This window comes from Pongo abelii, chromosome Y (assembly GCF_028885655.2).
Source record: "Pongo abelii isolate AG06213 chromosome Y, NHGRI_mPonAbe1-v2.0_pri, whole genome shotgun sequence".
Classification (NCBI taxonomy): domain Eukaryota; kingdom Metazoa; phylum Chordata; class Mammalia; order Primates; family Hominidae; genus Pongo; species Pongo abelii.
This window is the reverse complement of record NC_072009.2, coordinates 15,698,726-15,713,082: the sequence shown is the minus strand read 5'-3', so window position 1 is coordinate 15,713,082 and position 14,357 is coordinate 15,698,726.

Below are 14,357 nucleotides of genomic sequence, written 5' to 3'. Positions count from 1 at the left end.
CTGATCTTGAACACCTGGTCTCTGGTGATCCACCTGCCTTGGCCTCCCAAAATGCTGAGATTTCAGATGTGAGCCACCGCACTTGGACCAAAGAATGTTTTATGAAATTTTCTGAAAAGAGAATTATATATTATGTCTATAGTTAGCAAGAAGCAAAAAGACAAACAACAAAATCAGAATTTGCACAAGATTTTTCTAAGCCAGGAGCAATAATATTTTAAATAAATGAGTTTAATACAAAGCTGAGAAAATTAATTTGCTTCCAAAATCTTTGAAGTTTCTTTTTTGGTGGTAAGTTATCAACACTTGTAAAATTATCTATTTCATCGTAATATTTTTCTTTGCTTCTCAAAGTAGGTACATAGTCATAAATAACGATGATTACTTGCTATAGATCTGTTACACACCAAAAGTTTAATTTGCAGCAATATATCTCATATTTAAATTCATGTAAATTAAAACTAAAAGTCTTTATGGGTTTAGCAGACCAGAGAAGTCATATGTTTAACAGAAAAAAGGTAGAATAAAATTTTGTAACTAGTTGTTCAGAATTCAGAAGAATGTAGCTCCATTATACTCATATAATCTGCATTAGAACCATCTTAATAACCTTTAGTTACATCAAAACATAAATGTAAATTGTAAAAACCATATTATCCAAATTATTTTAAGTTAAAGACCACTGACAAAAGCATCACTAGAGATGTTATTTCACTGTCACCCAATAGTATATTGTTACCATCTGTTACCTACAACCTTGAATAAGATAGGATGTATTAACATCAGTGGCAAGACACACATTCAATGTAAAATGGCGTTAACACAATAACAACAATTTTGATTAATTATAAAAAATTAAGTACACACATTGTCATTAAAAAAGTATTTTGAAATTCACTGCATTTTAATTACCTTAATTTGCCAGTCGTAAAGCAATTTTCCTCGAAAATTCAAATTGTTTCTGTTACCATGCATAATATTATCCTGATCACTTGCCACACTCCTATCATCCTGTCACTATGATGCTGCTATAAACCAACAAATAATTGGCCTTTGCACTTAGACATTCTTCATGTATCTTAGATTTCAGTTTTCTTAATCTTCCATCACAAAATATATAAATTTATCCATCTAATATAGAAAAACATCTCATAACTCTGGTGCAGCAACCATTGTCCATGTTCTTTCACATAAATTCTAGAAATGAAGCAGCAACAAATTTAAGAGTTAAATTACATCAGTATTTGCTTTTGAAAAATATTAAATTATTTTAATATAAAATTAGGTTGCTATTATAGGAAAGTGATGAAGATTGCTGACTAGAATCAGCTAGTCTGTGCAGTTCTCATAAAAAGGAATGAAAGCTGTGCATAAATACATCACCTTTAACTGAAACATCCAGGTACCTGCATTGGGAACAATCAAATAAGTTATGGAGAATGGAGTAAAGCAAGGCAGGACAATGAGCCACTCATGAACAACATGGAGCCAAGAAAACCTCCCCACTCAATAAAGCAGTGGGTATATGTGTGACCCCGGGAACCCACGATTCTTCCACAGATCTTTGCAACCCTCAGGTGAGGAGATCTTTTCATGAACCCACTTCATCAAGAACTTCAGTTTAATACACAGAGTTAAATAGAGTCTCAGGATGTCAGCTTCTGAGGCCTGTTCAGAGATTCAAGAGTCAGGTATTCAGGCTTTCCAGGCTTCCCAGAAAAAGTAGTTGCAATTCCAGCAAAACAGGAGGCTACTCTTCTGTAAGTACCCATAGAAAACAGGGAGAATCCAGGAGGCTGAGCAGTGATGGTCTTTAGGACCCATGTCCACAGTGTCTCACAGGGTAAGACCTACTGCCTTAGCATTCTTGTCAGCCATTGGTAACAGCACTGCACGTCCCTGGGATGGAGCTACCAGAAAGTCGAGTGAGACACCACCTTAGCTGGCTGGGCAATTTAGCTATTGCAGCCTTCAGGCTTTAAAAAGCCCAAACAGACATAAAGCAGAAATAATCTCCTAGCACAGTACAGGTGCTCTAAAAAGACATGGTCAAGACTGCCAGTTAAATTAGGTCCCCTGTCTCATTTCTCATCACTGGAAATGACTTCCAAACCAGAGTTTCCAGCTTCCATCACTGGTGCTTTTTTATCAATGGAATTTTTAAACCTCTTTGGGTTATAATTGCAAGAAGGAAGAGTAGGCAGCTATTGTTCCTATGTCTGTGACTTATCTGGTCCAGCCTTCTGGCTTTGGAGAATCAAAACAAACTGAGGATGGAAGTGGTACCTCTGCACAGCAGAGATGTACCACAAAAATGTAACTAGAATGTTCTCTTAAGTGGCTCCCCAATTACGTTCTCCTTACTGAGTAAGAAATTTCAACAAGGGATCCCAGCTAACTCCTACAGGTACTATTGGGCTGGAAAGAGGTCTGTACCTACCTGGGATTGAGCTCCCAGAAAAAAGGGCATGCTGCAATTATTTAGTTTGGCAGCATTTACTGGTGATAACTTCAGGTACTGGAAAATCTGAGGTGACTAGGAACTGCAGTGGACACATAACATACTGAAGCAGTCCCTCAGAAAAGTGGCCAGACTGTTAGTGAGTGCCTGTTCTCATATATTGTCACTGGGCAGGTTCTCCAGGACTGGATCACTAGCTAATCACTAGTTGCTATTGAGACAGTAGCAACTTAGCAACTCCCTGGACAGACTCCAGCAGCAATGAAAAATATTTCTGCCACTGCCTCTGCAGTAGAACTGTCCTTGCTACCCTCAGACTAATGAAAAATCCAAAACCTTAAGTGCCTTATTCAAACATCAAACAAGCAGCAGTTTACCCAAGGAGAGGTGGCCAATTCATTTACCATGGGTCCCACAAACTACTCTCTGCTCCTCACCAGATAGTGGACCCCAAACTTGACCAAAATTACAGATCCTCCATCATGGGCTGACTGCATTGAGGGACTGCTGACCTACATCTCTCTGAGATGCAGCCTCCAGAAAACAAGCAAAGCAGTTGGGCAGCAAGCCAGCTCATGTGGTGACCAAAGGGTTTGGTGCAAGAGCGTCTGTAGTAAAGTGTGGCCAGTGATGGCCATTTCTCTAGGATCAACCTTTTCCCATAAGATACTTTAGCCCTAGGGAAACGTTGGACCTAATTACTGCAATATAGCTTTGCAAATCAGAAGAAGCTTGTCCAACTGAGCACTTCTTGGTTTGCTAGCCTCCCCCAGGCACCTAGTCCAGCACCCAGATCCTTACAGGGAAGCCTCAGGCACACTGGGAGCCCATACCATACCATCTGCACTGGTGGGTCATACATGAACCCCAATGAGCTCCAGCCAGGCAAACCTATAACTGCACCAGCCCACATGTTTCTTACCCACACTGCAGCTTCCCCTGAAAACATGGCAACTCCTCATATTACTTTGCTGGCAAATGTCTTCAAAGGCAGATTTGGCTTTGCTTGGCCCACCAGCAAATGGAAATACCAGCAGTATGCCCCTGCCACCCCAGCAACTGCCATTGTAGATAAAGCTTTGATGGGAAGAGAGCCAAAAAGCCTCACCACTACATTTGTGCTAAACTGCAGAGAACTGTGTATCCTCCCACACTCTGAATAATCACTTCTTCTTTGGAGAGAAAAAAGAAGGCTTCAAAACTTAATTGGCCAGCATCCTGCCACATGCTAACATCACCTTTAGTTCAACAGCACACACAGTCTCCAGCCAGTACACCTACTCCCATCCCAGCTACTTCACTCCTTCTACTGAGGTGAATAATCAAAGACAGGCAGAAACTCCATATCCAATAGCACTCTGCTGAAATTGTGGCAACTTAGTCCCACAGAGTGGCAGACTCCAAATATCAAGGAGACAAGGAAGACAGTTGGAGCTCTATATTAGTGCCCCTGAGTATGCAGCCTCTAAGTTGTGAGCTGTGCATTGCCCCCACCCCACAACTGAAAAAAAAAAAAAACAAAAAAAACACTTCTTCCAGGAACAAGTCCTGTTGGATGAAAACACCTTATGCTACAATCAAATACTCAAGAACATCAAATAGGATCAAAAAAAACCAAACCTCATTCAAAGTTCAGCAACCTCAAATACATGCCCACAAACTTGAGAAAATCAGTGCAAAAATGTTGGAAACAAAAAAATCCAGAGTCACTTATTTCATTCAAATAACTAAATTACATTTCTGGAGAGGCGTACGATGACAGAAGTAGAATTCAGAATGTGGATAGAAATAAACTTCATTGAGCTACAGAAATAAGTTGCAAGTCAAGGCAAGGAAGTAAAAAATGCAGAAACTGACAGACAAAGCAGCCAGTCTAGAGGAAAATGTGGCCAACATGATAAAGCTGAAAAACACAATACAAATACTTTATAATGTATTCACAAATATTAACTGCAGAATAGGCCAAGTAAAGGGAAGAATCTCAGACCATCAAGACTAGCTTTCTGAAATAATACAGACAAGAATAATGAAAAATGAATAAAACCTCTAAAAAATATTAACTATGTAAAGAAACCAAATATATGATTAAAGAGAATGCCTGAAAGCGATGGCAAGAATGAAAAGAACTTGAAATACATATTTTGGAATATCATCCATGAGAAATTCCCTACCTTAAAAGAGAGGCAATCATTCAAATACAGAAAATGTGGAGAACCCCAGTAAGATACACCATGAGAAGCTTATTTGTAAGACATGATTATGAGATTCTCCAAGGTCAAATTGAATGAAATAAAAAATTATTAAAGGCAGCTAGGGACAAAGGCCAGGTCAACTCTGAACAAAAGCCCTTCAGACAAACAACAAATCTCTCAGCTAAAATTGTACTAGTCAAAAGATATTATGGACCAATTTTTAATAATCTTTAAAAAAAGAATTCCAACCAAGCATTTTATATCAGACCAAAGTAATTTTCAGAAGTAAAAAAATAAATATGATCCTATTCACATAAGCAAACACTAAGGAAATCTGTTACCAGAAGACCTGCCTTACAAGCTCTTCTGAAGAAAGCACTAAATAAGAAAAAGACTATTACTAGTCACTACAAAAACACAGTAAAGTACATAAACTTCTGACACTGTACCACATAAACAAATGTGCAAAATTGCCAGCTAAGATTATAGGGACAGAAACAAATCCACACGTATGAATACTTCCCTTGTATGTAAATGGGGTAAATGCAACAATTAAAAAGTTGATGGCAAACTAAATACGGATTTAACATATAATGGTATAGTATAATCAAGAGACCCATCCCAAATAAGCTCAAAATAAAGCAAAAGAGATGAATCTACCAAGAAAACAGAAAACAGAAAAAAGCAGACACTGCAATCCTAGATTCTGTCAAGCCCACTTTAAATCAACATAGATTTAAAAAAACACAAAGAAGCGCATTACACAATAATAAAGGGCTGCATATGCATCTAACACAGAAGCACCCAGATATAAAGCAATTACTTAGAGACCCTTTGAGATGGCAAATTAAATGTTCTTTACCAGTAATCACCTTTATAATGCATTGGTTCAATGTTAGGTCTCTAATGTTAAACACAATATGAGGACTCATTAATAGCTTTACCACAATTTTAACACTTGTAGAACTTACGTGTAATATGAATTATTTTATGTCTAATGAGGTCTCAGGTCAGAGTGGTTTATGTAACAAGCGTACGTACTTACTGCTTTTCTCAGTGTGTCCGATAACTTGTTTTGATAATATCAATGGTCCCTTGTCCTACTGAGTCTTAATATTCAAGGGACTGTTTGTTTATTACAGCTTTAAACTTTTCTGTAATACTATTAACTACGGAATTCCTTTACGTTGCTGTCAAGATCATTCCATTCTAGACCCTTAGGAGCTTTTTATGTTTTATAACATTATCACAAACTGATTGTAGTTTCTGTTACCCCTCATGCCATCCTGAATATGCCTTCTTGAACTTCATGAGCATTACTGTTCTCTGTAAAGGTCCCAGAAATAACAATTGATCCTTCAAAAACAACCTAGAACTTAGAGTTTCTTCCTCATTCAATATAAGAGGTATTTTGTATTCCCTGTACCATCTATAACATATCTCTTGATTGTTAAAATGCCTTTAGTACATATTTAAATTTTCATAGTTGCTTTTATTTCTGTTACATGTAGCACAATTCCAAATACACAGCAGACAGTACATTTTTATTCATTCTTACGCTTCTGCATCTGAAGGTGTGGTAGAACTTGAAAGTTACCTTTGGTTCACGGCATGGAGTCAGGACTGGAGGTAATTTTGATCTATGTATAGTAATCTATGATAATTTTTTCCACTAGTTTTCAAGCAGAATACAGGTAATTTGTGTAGATGTGATTTCTAAATTACTTCATCTCACAAAGTTTATTGTATGAATATATATATATGTATATGTTATATGTACCTAAGTATTAAGAATGGACATAAAGATGGTACTTAGACTTTTCAAGGGGAATGAATAGTTTAAGAAATTTTGACTAACCTCGAAATACTAGGAAGCAAGCACCCATATGCAGATCTGGGGAAAATGGTTTAGGACCAGAAATAACAAAAGAAGTCTCAAGGTAGGGAAAATCGGCTAAGAGGCTGAAAGAGATCTTGGAAGGGATTTAAGATCTTCCACCAAGTAACAAAAGCCATGTAAATTTTAAATAGAGTTATGAGCTGAACTGTTTTTAAACATTACTTTGGCCTATAGAAAAGATTAAACTGAAGAAAGTTATTGTGATTTTAATTAGGACTTTCAAGCATTTCTGAGAAATGGCATGCAGTACTCACTAAGAGTTGTTTTTTAGGGACATGTCTAAGGCCACATGAGAAATAAGTAAGGCAGATGAGATCGGGCGCATTCAGGGTGGTATGGCCATAGTTCAACATACACAAATCAATAAACATTATGCAGCATATAAGCAGAACCAATGACAAAAACCACATGATTATCTCAACAGATGCAGAAAAAGCCTTTGACAAAATTCTACAACCCTTCACACTAAAAACTCTCAATAAATTAGGTACTGATGGGACGTATCTCAAAACATTAACAGCTATCTATGACAAACCCACAGCCGATATCATACTGAATGGGCAAAAACTGGAAGTATTCCCTGTGAAAACTGGCACAAGACAGGGATGCCCTCTCTCACCACTCCTATTCAACATAGTGTTGGAAGTTCCGGCCAGGGCAATCAGGCAGGAGAAGGAAATAAAGGGTATTCAATTAGGAAAAGAGGAAGTCAAATTGTCCCTCTTTGCAGATGACATGACTGTATATCTAGAAAACCCCATTGTCTCAGCCCAAAATCTCCCTAAGCTGATAGGCAACTTCAGCAAAGTCTCAGGATACAAAATCAATGTGCAAAAATCACAAGCATTCTTATAAACCAATAACAGACAAACAGACAGCCAAATCATGAGTGAACTCCCATTCACAACTGCTTCAAAGAGAATAAAATACCTAGGAATCAACTTACAAGGGATGTGAAGGACCTCTTCAAGGAGAAATACAAAAAAATGCTCAATGAAATAAAGGAAGATACAAACAAATGGAAGAACCTTCCATGCTCATGGGTAGGAAGAATCAATATTGTGAAAATGGCCATACAGCCCAAGGTAATTTATAGATTCAATGCCATCCCCACCAAGCTACCAATGACTTTCTTCACAAAATTGGAAAAAAATTTTTTAAAGTTCACATGGAACCAAAAAACAGCCCGCATTGCCAAGACAATACTAAGTCAAAAGAACAAAGCTGGAACCATCAAGCTACCTGACTTCAAACTATACCACAAGGCTACAGTAACCAAAACAGCACGGTACTGGTACCAAAACAGAGATATAGACCAATGGAACAGAACAGAGCCCTCAGAAATAATGCCACATATCTACAACTATGTGATCTTTGACAAACCTGACAAAAACAAGCAATGGGGAAAGGATTCCCTACGTAATAAATGGTGCTGGGAAAACTGGCTAGCCATATGTAGAAAGCTGAAACTGGATCCTTTCCTTAAACCTTATACAAAAACTAATTCAAGATGGATTAAAGACTTCCATGTTAGACCTAAAACCATAGAAACCCAGAATAAAACCTAGGCAATACTACTCAGGACATAGGCGTGGGCAAGGACTTCATGTCTAAAACACCGAAAGCGATGGCAACAAAAGCCAAAATTGATAAATGGGATCTAACTAAACTAAAGAGCTTCTGCACAGCAAAAGAAACTACCATCAGAATGAACAGGCAACCTACAGAATTGGAGAAAATTTTTGTAATCTACTCATTTGACAAAGGGCTAATATCCAGAATATACAATGAACTCAAACAAATTTACGAGAAAAAAACAAACATTCCCATCATCAAGTGGGTGAAGGATATGAACAGACACTTCTCAAAAGAAGACATTTATGCAGCCAAAAGACACATGAAAAAATGCTCATCATCACTGGCCATCAGAGAAATGCAAATCAAAACCACAATGAGATACCATCTCACACCAGTTAGAATGGCGATCATTAAAAAGTCAGGAAACAACAGGTGCTGGAGAGGATGTGGAGAAATAGGAACACTTTTACACTGTTGGTGGGACTGAAAACTAGTTCAACCATTGTGGAAGTCAGTGTGGCAATTCCTCAGGGATCTAGAACTAGAAATACCATTTGACCCAGCCAACCCATTACTGGGTATATACCCAAAGGATTATAAATCATGCTGCTATAAAGACAGGTGCACACGTATGTTTATGGCGGCACTATTCACAATAGCAAACACTGGGAACCAACCCAAATGTCCGAGAATGATAGACTGGATTAAGAAAATATGGCACATATACACCATGGAATATTATGCAGCCATAAAAAATGATGAGTTCATGTCCTTTGTAGGGACATGGAAGAAGCTGGAAACCATCATTCTCAGCAAACTATGGCAAGGACAAAAAACCAAACACCGCATGTTCTCACTCATAGGTGGGAATTGAACAATGAGAACACGTGGACACAGGAAGGGCAACATCACACACCGGGGCCTGCTGTGGGTGGGGGGGAGGGGAGAGGGATAGCGTTAGGAGATATAGCTAATGTAAATGACGAGTTAGTGGCTGCAGCACACCAACATGACACTTGTATACATATGTAACAAACCTGCACGTTGTGCACATGTACCGTAAAACTTAAAGTATAATTTAAAAAAATAGGGAAAAAAAGAAATGAGTAAGGCAGAAAAATGAATGAGACCAACGAAGGATCACATTTAAGGAAACAGAAGTAGAGTAAATATAGAATTTTAAATCATATATATATTGTACGTATTTTAAATCATAAGTATAGAATTTTAAATCACACATACATCGTACGTATCTATAAGCAAAATAAACAAGAAATAATACAAAATCGATAATGTGACTAATCATTTTGACTAAATAACCTCCCCTCAATTTTTTTTTTCTTTTCTTTTCTCTTCTTTCTTTCTTTTATTTTTTTTTTTTGAGAGGGGATCTCCCTCTCGCCCAGGCTGGAATGCAGTGGCGTGATCTTGGCTCACTGAAAGCTTTGTCTCCCAGGTTCACGCCATTCTCCTGCCTCAGCCTTCCCTAGCAGTGGGACTACAGGCACCCGCAATCACGCCCCGTTACTTTTTCTTTTCTTTAGTAGAAATGGGGTTTAACTGTGTTAGCCAGGAAGATCTCGATCTCCTGACCTCATGATCCGCCTGCCTCAGCCTTCCAAAGTGCTGGGATTAGAGGCCTGAGCCACCACGCCCACACAATAACCTTACTTTTCTATTGAGACGTTCTTTCATATACACCTGAGACACTGAAGTTTTTAAATAAGTGATGTGGATGCAAAGATGAAGTAAATTATGTATTGTAAGGCGCAGATGTGCTACATTGTCTTACAGAATTTATGATAGGTTAATTTTTCTTGAGGTGTTATTTTTTAATACTGGAGGCCTTTCAAGTAATTTGAATAATAGAATATGTGTGAATTTCTTCAAGGAAGGCATGTACTCAGTAAATGTCTCAAGTTTCACCTTGTGAACGATGTGGTCATTTCAGGAAAAAAAAATAGAAAAAAGTGTATTTCAAAGAAAACATCTAGAACTGAAACACAGTTGTTGAAAAAATGTTTGTAAAATATGTTTAGGTTAAATGTAACAATTCTATTGATAGTATACCTAGTACTTTTAGTTTTGGTATGGAAAAGTAATACAAGTAGAACAAGGCAACAAACCATCTTTTCAAAGTGGTGGTATGCGGAGAACACCACCTCCTTCAAGACACATAAGCCCTTTAGGAAGTCTCAGATTGAAAAGAGAAAGTAGTGGAGGAACAAGAGGATGGCATCCCTCAGGTGGAGGACACTGGGATAATATTTTAACATATAAAGATGAAACCATACGAATGAAAGACAGTGTTTGAAGATGTAGAAATTTCTGAATTATATTGACTTCCTATGAAAAGTAAAAATTCTTGTTAATGAGCAAAATGATTAGCAAGCACTAAAGAAGTATTATAAGAATGATTGAACTTATAACTAAAAATTGTTTTCAAATTTGAATTACTTTGCATAGAAATAATGCAAATTTCAAACTGAATTGAGTTTATGATTGCTGATTTTCTGTACTCAACAGGATTTCTGCAGAACTCATTCCCACTCATAATACTTTAGAGTTTCTTACTATGGGGCCCCCAAGTTCATAAAAGTTACACTGTCAAAATACGCCGAAATCATGACAACCTTCCAAAAGAACATTCGTAACTCAGTATTTTGGAATCGATTTCACAATATTTGTTTTCCTGTGAATATACGTGCATACACATACACAAATCTATTCCTTTTTCACTTTGACGTGGAGAAGATGCACATTGGCCTGCCGTGCAGAATCTTTCATTTCAGGAATGTAGAACTTTAATTTCTCCAAAGAGTCTGTGACTCAGGAAAAGTCTAAAAACCACTGCTTCACAAATAAGTTTGTAGTTCCTCACTGGAAGATGAGTCACTGAAAATGGTTTTTATGAGAGATTAACTTGATAGGAATGAGGGGTCAATTTTTACTTAAAAAAAAAAAAAGCAAATCATGCATTAAAACTATACCTATTGGTTGCATTGTATTGTCTATTAACCAACCTTCAAAAACCTAACGTGTCATTTGGAGTTTGAACAACTAGATGTGTAATTCATTGGAGATGTTTTCTCAGGTTGAAGTTGCAGTGTATGTTCCATTCTAAGAGAGAGCTTTGTGTCCTTTTTAGTCTCAACTGATCTTGAAGGTGAAGTTTAATAATACTCTGCCATGTACGAGAATGTCCCTGTTGATATCTGTGACACCACAAGGGAACTGGAATATTTCTACATTTTTTGTAGACATATAAAACATTTTTCGTTATTTAAAATGCAATTCTTAAAGATTATCAAAATGAACATAGCCACGCTGAAAATTACTATCTCATAAAGGAACTGTAGGAATTCTAAATTCTGTTAACACATTTTACAGCTAATCTATTTTTCTGAGGTGTCACTTTTTGATTCTGTAACTATTTGATTTCCTTTGAGTGGAATTTGGTTTAACATTCTGATGTTCTGAAGAAGCTTTCTTCATACCATAATGATATGAGCAGCCATTTATCATTGATCTCCTAATAGGTTTTTCTTGATCTAGATTATAATTAGATATTTAACTGATAGATTTCTGCTTCCCATCTCTCACACACCAATGTGTAATGATTCCTGATGATTTTTGTAGATTTTCTAAACAGAATTTTATTGCTTGAATTACACTAATTTCATACACAAATGCTAAGTTTTATTTAGAGAAATGTGCAATTTTAAGATTACAATATGTAGGAAAGATTTGCAGACATCTAAAATTTAGCCATTTAAGAAACAGTGATATTTCTCAACTGAAAAGATTTTGTTTGAAATACAGATGAGGGCGGACACACTCTTGATCTCAACATGAGTTCTTCTAAGGGAACATTTGGGGTTAAAAGAGGTCCATCTTCAAGAATTCGGAGTCCTCCTCCTAAAAAATCTGCTCCTTCCACTATGGCAAGAAGAAATGGTGGGATGGGAGGTCAAGGTAAATGCTACCTGAGAGGCAGCCCGTAGGTTTTGTATGACTGAAAATGAGCTATTTACCCGAATGCTTAACTTTAAGATTGAGAAACATATTAGAATTGTCACATACATGACAAATTTTTGATCCATAGCTTTTATTACACTTTCCATCTCACCAGGTGAATTTCAGATCCATGGTGAAGAAATACTTGCAGATCAAAGAAGTGATTACAGTGAGGCAAACACTCCATTTAATGGTTTGCTTCCTAGAGAATTCCTCTTAAGTTTTCTTAAAGTTCCTGGTAGTATTGTCTGATGATAGGCCTCTTAACCTAATCAAATCCTCCATTTCCTAGGTCCCTTTATATTGGACCCCTGGTGTTCCAATCTAAAAATTGCATGTTCAGTTTCTTTGTCAGTTTGGAGTCTTGCTCTCACCAGGGCAGAGTGCATTGGTGAGATGATGGCTCACTGCAGCCTCAAATTCCTGAGCACTTCTTCTGTTTTTCAGTCTCCTGAATTGCTGTGACTAGTGCAATTCTTCTGTTTCAGTCTCCTGAACTGCTGTGACTAGTGGCATGCACCACCACACCTATCCAATTGTATGCTTTTTTTGGTCTATAGTTTTGTAGAGACAGCATCTCACTACATTGTCATAGCTGACATTAAAGCCCTGGCTCAAGTAGTCCGTCTGCCTCAGCCTTCCACACTGGCTCCAGCGCGAGCCACTTTGCCTGGCCATACAGTTGCTGTGACTTTGGTAATGCTTACATGCAAGGCAGTCTTACTGGTTATGTGAGGATACTAAGAAGTACAAGAGCATTGCTCAGAAAAGCGGTCACTGGGCTTAAATACTATTTGAAATGGAAAGTAAGTCGTCAACCGTAGACACGGAAGAGTCCAAGATTTTTCAGTTAAGAGGATATCACAGCAACGCAGAGTTGTGAAACCCAAGGGGGCTGTATATTTATCATTAAGATTGTACAGGGAAGTTTACACCTTAACACAAGATCCTTAGTGCAGGATTTGAAATTATTTGAGGAGAGAATTTAGAGCTAAGCAACATGAAGTGAGCAGTAGGATAGAATAGAAGGAATACTCTTGAGAAAGAGAAGAGTAAGATTTTGGACTGAGCAGAAAAAAGGAAGACACAAAAGTCACAGTTCTCAGCCAAGAAGTTTAAGCAGAACAAATTAAAATTCTGACTCAAGCCTGCATCATAATATGGAGGAAATGGAAACCTTCCATTTTCAGTTTTACATTTCCTATTAGAGGACTGGTGAAGTTAGGTAATAATTGAGTTCACAATACACAGGCTAGCACATTTCCACTAAAAGATTAGCCAGTGAACACACTGGTGAAAGACTGACCTCCAAGAAATAGCACGGAGAACCTTTAACAGATGTTGTGTGTGTGTGTGTGTGTGTGTGTGTGTGTGTGTGTAAATTACATGGTCACTCACCTGGGATGATGTTTCCCTCTGTGTGTGTGTTGTGGGGTCACACACCTGGGATGATTGTGTGTGTGTGTGTGTGTGTGTGTTGGGGGTTCTCACACACCTGGGATGATGTTTCTGTGTGTGTGTGTGTGTGTGTGTTCTGCAGTCACACACATGAGGTGACATTTGTATGTGTGTGTCTCTGTTGTGAAGGGGTGATGTTTTGTATGTGTGTGTGTCGTGGGATCTCACGCACCTGGGACTGTGTTGCTGTGTGTGTGTGTGTGTGTGTGTGTGTGTGTGTGTGTTTTGGAAGGGTGATCCTTTGTGTGTATGTGTTGTGGGGTCTCACACCTGGGATGTTGCTGTGTGTGTGTGCTGTGGGGTCACACACCTGGGATGATGTTTCCATGTGTGTGTTTGTGTGTTGTGGGGTCACACACCTGACATGATGTTTCTGCATGCGTGTGTGTGTGTGTTGTGGGGTCACACCCCTGAGATGATGTTTCAGCGCGCGTGTGTGTGTGTGTGTGTGTGTGTGTGTGTGTTGTGGGGAGTGTTGTGTGTGTGGGTTTCAGGGTCTGCACACGTGTGTGATGCTATCTGGAAGTTCTGTTTTGTCCTCCGGTTCCTGGCCTTGTCCCCATCCCCATCGCAGACCAAGGGGGGCTGCGCTGCCACCCACCCTGCATTTTCCGGTCAACCGCAGCAGCAGAACTCCCAGAGGAGGCTGCCGGGCCCTGAGACTTTCTGGGCCGCCTTCTGTACTCCATACTTTCCTCTATGAAAATTTTTCTGTACAAGTCAGTGTCTTGATCCAATTGCTGTGTTGTTG